Below are 11,184 nucleotides of genomic sequence, written 5' to 3'. Positions count from 1 at the left end.
ACTATTGTCTTAGTTTAATGTCAATATTGGCTAATCATATTTTGTTTCAGTAATAACCTGGGCTTTTGTAATCTCTGTTTACCAGTAGTATGATTCCTATTAGAAATGTACGTAACTATGTATGTGATTGGTATATTCTGTTGCATTCCTGTCTTTGTTTTATTGTTTATTTTGGTAATCTTTCCATCTTGCCTACATTTATTTTTGCTGTTAGTCACAGTCATATGAGATTTTTTTGGGATGGCATTCAATTTGAGGTTTGTAAACAACAAAGGTTCTACTTGAATCTTTAAAAATTATTTGATTAATTGTTGTAGCTGTGCTATAAGAGCAGCAGAGGAAGTGCTTTATAATTGCCTACTTTACCTGTAAAATTTATTCCATTATTTAAAAGTCTATGCAACTGCCTTCCTTAGGGGTGATAAGGCATTCAATAAACTAGTAGGAGCCAGAGACAGGCCTTTGCTGTGCAACACCTTCCATAAGAAACAGAAGGGAACCAAACTGCAGATCATTTTAGGGTATTAAAACTCCCCTTGTTCCTCCTTTCCCAAAATGCTAATTAGAGGCACAGATTACTATTATTGTGGTTATTAACAGTAATCATAATAATGTTATTAACATTAAAAATTTGCCTGCTGTTGGGATTGGTTGAGTGGAGTATGAGCGTAATCACTAGACTGATTAAGTTCCTTAGTATTTGCTGTGTTGGGACTAGGGAGAGATCTCAGGTCTGTTGGTAAATCACCATTAAGGTTGATATGACTTTGCAAGGCACTTGGATCCAACACTAATGGGTCTGGTTAAAAATAAAGCTGAATAATAAAACAGAAAAGAGAAAATGTTAAAAATCATGTTAGTTGCCTTTTGTTGTTCATCTTCTCCAGAGTATTAGCTTTGGTAGATGCTGGCCACCTATTAGCAAATTTAATATGGCGTATGTTACAAAGTAGGAGAAGGAGAACTTTTTTTTATAAACAGAACTATAAACTTTTCAGCATTACAGTAGAAAAACAGTTGCTTTGACCTTGACACAGTGTGCAAGACCAGTATTGTAGTGACTGAGAATGTAGCTTAGCAACAACTGTGTAGTATTCTTGCACTGGGGTATTTTTAGAATAAGGGGACACCTTGGACTAGGAAATACAAGTGGTAATTCTTATTAGGGCTGTGTGAAGCTTCGGTCTCTGATTCTATTCAGTGGAGGTTTGGGCTGATTCGGCAACCTAATCTCCAAATTCAAATCAAATCAGGAGACCCTTTAATTTTTCCAAATCAAATCAGAATCCTCCAAATCGATTCAGAGAGATTCGATGATTTGGACATAGACACAGCTTTAATTGTTTTTTCTACATACCTCAAGGTACCAGGCAGCTTGTGAATGCTGAGATGGTAGGGCGGATGGAGCATGCCACAGGAGCGCTTGGTGGGGAGGGCAGCGCACCTGGTACCTTGAGGTATGTAGAAAAAATATTTAAAGCTGTGTCTATGGCCAAATCGCTGATTCTCCAAATCAGCATCGAATCTTCAGATTTGGATTCAGCCAAATTGAATTGGGACAGTGATCCAAATCAACTAATTGAATCACTGTCCCCTGATTCAGGCTGAATCTGAATCCAAACTGAATATAGCCCTTTTCGCACACCCCTAGTACTTATGCGAGAATTCTTTCCTTTGGGTGTGAAAAGTTTAACTGCACTTTAGACTTGTATCGAAAGAAAAATACTGTATGAGTATATCCTCTTAAAGTCTAAAAAAGTGCCTTGTCTGATATTATGCCCAAGTTGTTTTAAAATTGTGATTCAACTCTGAATATTTGATGGTGTAAAAATGGCCCCTTCCTTGCTAATCTGGTCTTTTGGTACAATGAGTAATTTCTGGGTTTTTTAGGAATCTGCTTTTTAATTTTTCAGTAACTCTTCCGGGCCAAAAAGCTAAGCCTTGTGTATGAGAGAAAGTTGCACTAATGTAATGAAATGAGTTTAGTAAATGATTTAATTAAAACTGGTGCAGTCCCTTGTGTGGACACTTTTAACTTCTAATTAATCAGTGTAAGATACCTTCCATAGAAGGGGGCTACATGAATGTAGCTAAGTCAGTTTCTAAACCAATTTATTTAAATTGGTACAACTTTCTCACCTAGGAAAGGGCTTAGATTCTTTTACTTTAGGTACCTAATAAGCAGCATTGCTTTTTAGGCTCCACACAGGTACCCTAGGAAGGTGGTGAGGTTTCACAGGTGTCACTGAAAGCACAGTTTGAAGACAGTGTGGCTGCATGGTTCTGAGCTAGCCTAAATTGTCTTCCAGGAAGACCAAGTTTTATTTTGGCTTGTGGAGTCCATATCACTGCAAGAGCAAGATAATTAAAGTCAGACTGATCCGCCTTACTTATTTATCCAAGATACAAAATGCAAAAAAATAAGTAAAAAAAGGAAACAGTGAGAAGGGGAATCTACTTTTCATTTTTTTCACTTGATCCTTTAATGCTCCAGCATGCAGCTAATAGCACATAATAGGAAATGTTGTTTACTAAAAATACCTTTTCTCTGGGTGGCCTTCTAAATTGAAAAAACGATAAGAACATGAATAATTATTTTGCTTTTTCCCCTGCTGTGCCATTATTAATTGCATTCACATGCTTGGAACTGTGATTTTTTTTCCCCCTTCTCCTTTTTAGGTTAGGAGAAGACGTCCATCAATAGTATAGATCCCTTCAGCATCAGAGCCTACAGAGACAGCAAGGTAATTATTTGTATAACTGTTTTTTGTTTTCTCTGGAGGTCAGGTTGGGTTTAATGCAGTCTTACATATAGACACCTGTAATTTGTTGAGGCACCAGTTCTGAGTGATTAAATTGAAAAGCAACATTACATATAGCTTCTATAGCAGTTGTTACTTCTATCTTATAATTCTTGATGTTGCATGTAAAACTGAGATTTTGGTCTACATTAAAAAACATTTTTAAATGATATATTTGCAAACAGTTTTGCTTTTATTTTATTTGTATTTTATTTAAAAAATGAAAACTGGTAGGAGATTACTCCTGCTTTTCCCTTATTTGAATAGTTGCAATTATATTAGTAAGTGATAAGGGTTTGGGATTTTAGGTGTTTAATTAGAAAGTCTTCCCTTTCTGTCAGCTTTCAAGTCACTTCCATGAGTTATCTAACATATATTTATGAAACTGGATCACTTGTGTATGATGTTCTGTGAGTGGCGTATCTCCAGTCCACTGGCAGTGTTTTGTCTTGGTTAATGACTGTTTTTCTCATTTGTTGTTTCTTTTCCAATCCACAGATTAAAATAAATTAGGTCTCATTTTCTTATTTTTTCCAGGCTCCAAATAATAAAGATTTTGCATTTATTTAATCTGTTTGAAAGTGTGTCCATCTAGACTTCTGCATACATGATCAGCAATTATATTGATTAAACATATGCCCTGGAAGATGCATCCAAAATGCAAAGCCCTATGCAGGATTGTGTTGTAGCTGAGGCACTAGCCTAGACTTAAGAAAATTTGGTTTGCTGCCCAGTTCTGCTACCAACCTCTCAAGTGCCTTGGGCATATGGTCTGTAAATTGTATCAACACTTTTTTTGCACAGAGACTACTGTTTTCAATAGGAGAAATTCTAAACCAAATATTGTGGATGATGCTGACACTGCGTCTAGGGAGTGTCCAGTTATCCATAATGTTTGTATACTGGCATCATAGCTAGGTTTGAGCTGGGCTAATAGATATATCTTTTTAAATCCTACAGTGATTGGTATGTCAGCTAATTAACATTCACTAATAGTTAGCATGCAGGCATACAAACAATGGAAGCAAGGGGCTATCACCAAGGAGGACTACACCTCCGTTGGCATGATTGCAGGGAGGCTGTTGGGAAGGCCAAGGCAGAGATGGAGCTAGGGCACCACCCAAGGTTACTAGGAATAATGGCCACAAATTGTTAGAGAGAAGGTTTAGGCTGAAAATCAGGAGACATTACTTTACAGTTAGGGCTGCCAGGCTCTGGGACTTCCAAGTGAGGTGGTACTCTCTCCTACCTTGGGGGTCTTTAAGAGGAGGCTGGACAGATATTTGGCTGGGGTGATACGATCCCGGCACCCGTTCCTGCCCGGGGCAGGGGGTCAGACCTGATGATCTGTTTAGGTCCCTTCCAACCCTAAGCACTATGATACTATGATAATTTATTACAGCAGTTTTCATTTTCTTGTACAGGTAGATAGTGAAATATGTCAGATGTTACTAAGTGTTAGAATATATGGATGTAAGGGATCTAATTGCAGATGCTGTACCACAGTGAACTCTGAAATAGTCAAAGCTGGCTAGCAGGCCAACCTTCAGCCTCTTGTTCATGCTCCCGATCAAGGAACAGGACTTGGCATGTAGACTGTGTTGGTAGGCTGCTATGCTTCCCCCTGCTGTGATTTTAGACTGAACTGAAACATGGTTTCTCTTCAGTTCTGGGAAAGGGGACAGTTGCATTTTATTTGGCTTAGACACCAACAAACACACCTACAATCAGAGTTTAAGTTATTCTTCCTCTATAACACTGGCATGTTATTTTTATCTAATGGAGCATATCCAATTGCTATTGGAAGCTATGCTAATGCACACTGTTTAACTACTCAGCTGAGTGGTCTACCATATACTGTTCCTCAGGTAGTTCCATTAGAGAAACCTAGCTATAGATAGTGCCTTCAGTTTTTTCTAAATGCAGTAGTTAAATATAGGCAGACAAGGTTCTTTGTCTAAATGTGATATATCTTTTATTAGACCAGCTAAATAGTTGGAAAAATTGTTCTTTGAAAGCTTTTTGGTACAAATGCCCTTCTTCAGGTATAGGGAGGGGCTGTTGTCTTGTGTTCTGGATGGAATAGATGCAAGCCAGTATACAAAATGCAGGTCTGTGAATGTGCAAATGTGTGGCAGTGAGGATCAGAGGCCATGGGAGACAATAGATGTGAGACAGGTGCGGGGGGAGGGGGAAAGTTGACCTGGTGACAGAGTGTAGCTGGTAAAATGCAGACAGGTTACCTGCGGTTATTGGATGGCAGGTAGATTATACTGTGCCATAAATCTAATGTCTATATTTAATCCATGATTTTTGGTATCCAATAGATTGATGAAGTGAAGTTCGTAGGCTCATCTATGAAATGTGTTTTGTAAATTTCCTTTGAGGGTTAGAACTGAGTGATTAGACAGAGTGGTTGCCTTGTAAGAAGTATGTACCCACAGGTAATTGGGCATATTTCTTTGATAGATTTTTTATGTGCATTCATTCTGGTACACAGTTGTTTTTGGGTTTCTCCTACATATTTTCCATCAGGGCATTTAGTGCACTGGATGAGAGAGATTACATTTACGGAGGTGCAGGTGTAAGATCCAGGAATGGTGATGATTCTTTTGTGGGGTGTAGTTATCATGGGAGTGGTGGAGATGTGTTGGCAGGTTTTACATTTCTTGTCATGGCATGGTCTGGATCCATTCGGTGTTTTGGGCCATAGGAAGATTTTGTTTTTGTACTGTAGCAATTCTTCACGTGGTATCCTGGTGGCTGTTTCAAAAGTGCGATCTATCTCTTTGGAGGAGTGTCCTTGTTGAGTGAAAGCCCTTTTAAGTTTTGTGAGGTGATGATTGCGGGTGTTCTCTGTACAAATTTGGTGATATCGGAGGGCATGGCTGTATATTACAGTTTTCTTGGTATGTTTAGGGTGATTGCTGGTTCTGTACAGATATGTATATTGGTCCATGGGTTTCTTGTATATTGATCATAGTGTCTAAAAAGGAAATGTTGGTGCCGGAGTATTCTGATGGAGGGTTGATGATTATTGAATTTGTGTTGGAAATCAATCAGAATTTGAAGGTTTTTTGCTCCAAATGATGAAGATGTCAGCTATATATCTTAAGCATAGCACAAGTTTGATGGTCTAGTTCTTGAAGAATTCTTTTTCCAGGTGGCCCATAACCAGGTTGGCATATCGTGGGACTATTTTGGTGCCCATAGCTTTGCCCATGGTCTGGAGGAAATGTTGGTTATTGAAAGTGAAATTGTTGTGTGTGAGGATGACGTGTATACATTTAGTAATGTCTTTTGGTCTGTACTCTTGAGTTGTAAACTTGCTTTTGTAAATATGTAAGACAGGCTTGGATGCCATCCTGTTGTGGGATCTTGGTATATAAACTGGTGACACCTATGGTGGCTAGCAGGGTGGTGATTGGAAGGTGGCTTGTATTTTTAAGTTTTCATAGATAGTCTGTTGTGTCTTGGACAAAACTGGCTCTTTGGGTGATGAGAGGTTTTAGGATGGATTCAACAAAACCTGATATTACCTCAGTTAGGGTTCCATGGTTGGATATTATAGGTCTGCCTAGGTTCCCTTGTTTGTGGATTTTAGGGAGCATGTAAAAAGTCTCTGGGTTGGGTAGTGGGGAGGATCAAGTTCTGTAGTTTTTCTTGTAGTTCAGATGGAAATGATTTGATAGTGGTTTGGAGTTTTAAGGTGAAAAGGGGAGTTGGATCTAGTTAAATATAAGCATCCATTAATCTCAGCATCATTTTCTAGATCAGTAATTCTCAACCTTTTCAGGGTTATGGCAGTCCTCCCCCACTGCTTTGAATGTGGGAGCAACCCCAGTTGAGAGCCACTGTTGCACTCAACTTACCTCAGTGGTTGTCAACTGGGTGCCACTGCCACTGTGCCAGGTAAAACTGTCCTGAGGGCCTGCTATACAACCAGATTGGGAAGGGCTGTGGCATGTGCATGCTATTCTGTTTCATTAGGATTCTTTGCTAATCCTAAAGCAGGCTGGAGAGGAGTCCTGTACTTCCATCCTTCCCAGAAGAGCTATAACACCAACAGGCTCTTCTGCCTGCTTTGGGGTTATCAGAGAACCCTAATGCAGGAGAAAAATTATCTGTGCCACAGCCATGAGCTAGATGGGTCTCTGAGCCATGCCAAATGTGTAAATAATAAGTGGAGACCCACTGCCCTCAAACCCAACTCCTCCCATTCTGTTGCCAGTCACCTTCCTAACTGAGCTATGAGGCTCCTAAGTGCTGACTGTGCAAACTGGAAAAGAATAATTTGGGATGAGGCTCTGTGACTTCTTGTGTAAAGCTCTGTCTGTCAGTTCTGGGACCAGAGGCAAGCAGGTTGCTTTTGTAGATGTCAGTTCAGTTCATGATATAGAGGAGATGACATAATTCAGTCACTAAGAGCTTGCAGTTCTTACAGAGAAGAGTTTCAGGACTTAACTGGTATCTGAACTGAACTACTTTCACCCTGAAATAGAGTTGCTCTGTATGTTTGGCTTTAGATCATGGAGAAAGCAGAATGACGAAGTTTTCACTATAGGTGCTTGATTTTGCTTGGTGTTTAAAGCAGGAATGCCCAATTTTAATCAGTGGCGATCAGATATTATTTGGAAATATAATTATTCATTGGAAATAGCATGCATACATTTTATATATGTATATAACCAAACAGCAAGGCTTGAAATTTGCCCCTTACCCGGACCTTGACTATCTAATTATGCTGTCTTAATATTAATTCAAAAACACAAGGGAAAGGAAAGGGGGATATCTGGCAGCAATTTTCAAATACTATATACAAGAGGACTTTTAAAAAAATTGGTTTTCACTCTTTAATTTTGATTTCTCTGGATGGGATTGAAATCCCTTCCATTTAGGACTAGCCATCTCCTCTTTGGCTCTTGATATAGTATTTCAAGTGCTCACTTGGCTGCCCTTTGAACTCCGGGCCACTCTACAGCTTAAGTTGGTATCTTGGAAAACAACTGTCCTTTTGTCACTTCAAAAGTCAGACCATTAGAGTGTTTTATAGCTGTCTCTACTCATTTGGGTACAGAAAGACGAAGCCAACTTGTTCTTAGGCAGAATTAAAAGTAATCAGTTGCAGAAACTACAATTTTTTTATGTAGTGAAGAAGTAAGCCTTCTGCTCCCCTCCCCAAGGCTTGTCCAAATTAAATTTTGCAGTTCAGAAGATAACTTCCTCTCCCTCCCCACCCTCGACAGTGTGATCCGTATTATAAGATCACTTTTTAAAATTCAATTTTCATATCCAATGAGCTCATGTTCTCTAACTTGTGTTGTACCACTGGGCTAAAACTAGGTTGCTGGGAGGCTTTCTCATTTCACTATATGCCTATAATGTGCAAAAATCTCAGCTTTAGTACATTTTTTTTTGCAGGGTCACTGTTTGGGTAAGCTTCACTGAATAAATTTTGGGATTCGAGGAAAAACCTGCTGATCTAGACCAGGGGTTGGCAACTTACAGCCCATGGGCCAAATATGGCCCACAGAGGTGGGCTTCCAGCTGTGTCCATCCTGCTGCCCTTCTCCTTGTCTCTTTCTCTCCACCTCCCCTCAGCTGCAGCTTCCAGCCAGTGGGGAACTACACTGGGGCCAGACAGCTTCCAGATCTGCTCGAGCCACAACCAGAAAATGGGGAGGGAGGCAGGTGCAGAGAGAAGTGGCAGCAGTGCAGATGCAGCTTCCAGCTGCTCAGCCCTGGCTCAGTTCCCCACCAGCTGTAAGCTATGTCTGTGTTACAGCCAGAGAATAGGGGTTATGGAGAGAAGTGGCGGCAGCACAAGCACTGCTCCCAGCTGCTTGGCCTTGGCTTGGGTGCAGGGAGAGCTCCCTGCTGCTGACATACCACCAAAGCCCTCCTTTCCCCCTCCCCATCACCTTCCCCCCAGCCTTTGTTATTTCAGCCCATGGTTTATAAGGATTACCTAGACGATAGGTTTGATACTTATGCTGAAAACCCTAACAGTATATGAACCCACAAATGACAGCACTCACAAGTTTGCGCATACTTTCATTGTCAAAATTAACATCTTATTTAAAAGTTGTTATGAAAAGCAAGGAATTTGGTCTAATTGCAGAAGAACTCTAAACACTCTCAGGCTTGTAAACACTCTCTGCTTGCTTTCAGCTTGACAGCAGAACCCAAAGTATAAAGTGTGCTCTAAGTACAAACAAAGCATGAAAGTCCAAATCCAAAAGGCTCATGATTTACCAGATAGTTCATTGGGCTGGGCCCCAGCAGAGTCAGCAGCATTGCAAGGCATAATGACTTCACAGTTCAGCATTGCTCAGTACGTGTGTTTACTCCAGGTATCACCTTCGCCCCCACCACAAAGGATCCATGTACTACTTAGCCTCCAGTCATGACTGGAACTCGGTGTTCTTGTCATGAGTCCTGGGATCCTACAAAACTTTATATACAGATAAGATGCAGGGCATCCTGGTTTGGCATCATCTCATCTAGGGCAGGGCCACACTAATAATGTATGACAGGCTGAGAGTGGGGACTGACAGAGGGATTCTGGGTGAATAGTTTGGGAACCTGCTTAGTGATATTTGCCAGAAATTTAAGGCTGGTAAAGAAACAGGAATAACTGGAAATGGGAAAGAGATGCAGCTCAGCTGTGGAAATGAAGAAGTAGTACAAATGTATGCAATGTAGTAGCTCACCATGACTTGGAAAAAAGTCAGTGCTGAGGGGGAATTGCACTCGGTGGACACAACCATGCATCTTATTTAGATTGGCTGCACGAAGCTCTCCTTAGTATGGTTGCCCCACGTGGGCTACCTGTTTTATAGCCATGTTCAGTGTTGGCTGCATTTAGTCAACTTCATAGTTGGCTTCAATTGCTAAGCATGTGCTGCTTTTAGCAGTAATTTAATGTTAGACAGTGTATTTAATTAAGCTTCCTTGTATGTGATTATAAGATGACAGGCTTTTTTCTATGTAGATTGGAGGACCAAACCAGCAGGTAGTAAATGTAGACCATGAAGCACTGGTACAACATGTGTGGTGGGCTGTGCTGTGTAGGAAGTGGTCTGCCATATTCTGTCTGTTAATAAAGTTTACACATGGCTTCAAGCATATCACATCACAATACTCAATACTAACACTTAAGGGATAAAATTATGAGGTTTATACCTTTTGTACTAGCCAACCAGATGCAAACGAGAGAGCCATCTTGACAACTGCTGAAACCTGATCATTCATCAATATTTGGGAATCTAACCAAGCTCCCAAGCTGTGTTTAAAAACAAAACAAACAACCCCCCAGAAAACAGATAGAGGAATGACACCATAACAAGAGAAGATCAGACTCTCTGCATGTCTCTCAAAACAGCCTGTGTGTACAAGTACATGAGTACATGTGCACACATAAGCATGTACTGCATCAGTATTGCAAACTTACTGTATTTACCCACACCCAAGGCAACTGTAAATTTAAGATGAACCCCCCAATAATTAGATTCTATACATGGAAAATTTATAATGTTGTTATAATTTATCATTTATAGACTCTAGTTATTGGAGGGCTGTTTTAAATTCATCCTCCCCCACTGCTGCAGTGGAAAAACAGCAACAGGGGAGCAGGCAGTCTGACCATTGCTCCTTGTCCCTTAACATCTTGCCCTCTGCTGCCTGCCTTCTCCCCCATGCCTACCTCCATGCAGTACCTGCACTGTCTCCCACTTCCCCCACACATGTGCCCCCCACCAGCTGCCCAGGGTTCTGGTCCAAACCCTCCCAGCCATGGGGCAGTGGTTGTGGGAATGGCAGCTCCAGCCCTGGAACTGGAGTCAGAGCCAGGGCTGGGGCTAGAGTGATCACTACCACTGTTCCCTGGTTGACCAGGTGTGGGCTACAGCTCCAGGCAGGTTTATGTGTCTGCTGCTACTCTGGCCCCAGTCCCAGCCCAGCTGCAGGGAGCGTGTGGGTGTGCATATACATGTTTGCATGTGTGGCCCTCAACAGCGCAATATAACTTGATAAGTGGCCCTCCAGCCCAAAGAACTGTCCACCCCTGAGCTACAGCATTAGATGAGAATTATGGATTCTGGTCCAGTCTCCAAGGATTACTTCTTTTTTTTTTTCGTCAATGACAGCCCAGTGTTAGGCAGTCCTAAGAGCAGGGACTTGAGCCCAGGTTTTTCTCCCCAGTGAGAAGTTATTATAGTTTAGTGACTAAGTTAAATATGCTGTCTGTTCCTTGGTCTCTGTTAAACTATCACAGGGAGTTGGGAAGTAATCTGTCCTGAGGGATCTGTCTGAAAGGAGAAGACAGCACACTTTGGAGCTCCTCTGACTCTGAAGTCTACGGATGGGACATATAGTAACTCAA

General features: G+C 41.0%; 1 protein-coding gene across 3 annotated transcripts in view; it reads left to right on the top strand.

Moving 5' to 3' along the window:
• PAG1 (phosphoprotein membrane anchor with glycosphingolipid microdomains 1) overlaps window positions 1-11,184 on the top strand; it is a 200,508-nt gene that overhangs the window by 50,562 nt on the left and 138,762 nt on the right. For 2 of the 3 annotated variants that reach the window (XM_019527841.1, XM_019527838.1), the window contains exon 3: window positions 2,680-2,744. The exons of the other annotated variant lie outside the window; for it this stretch is intronic. The gene's annotated coding sequence lies outside the window, so the exon portion shown is untranslated. The remainder of the gene's footprint in view (window positions 1-2,679; window positions 2,745-11,184) is intronic. 3 annotated transcript variants of the gene reach the window in all.

The sequence above is a fragment of the Gavialis gangeticus genome, unplaced genomic scaffold (assembly GCF_001723915.1).
Source record: "Gavialis gangeticus isolate Ggan-Ray unplaced genomic scaffold, GavGan_comp1, whole genome shotgun sequence".
NCBI lineage: Eukaryota > Metazoa > Chordata > Crocodylia > Gavialidae > Gavialis > Gavialis gangeticus.
Note: the sequence above shows the minus strand (reverse complement) of the source record. Positions and strands in the feature narration are given on the sequence as shown.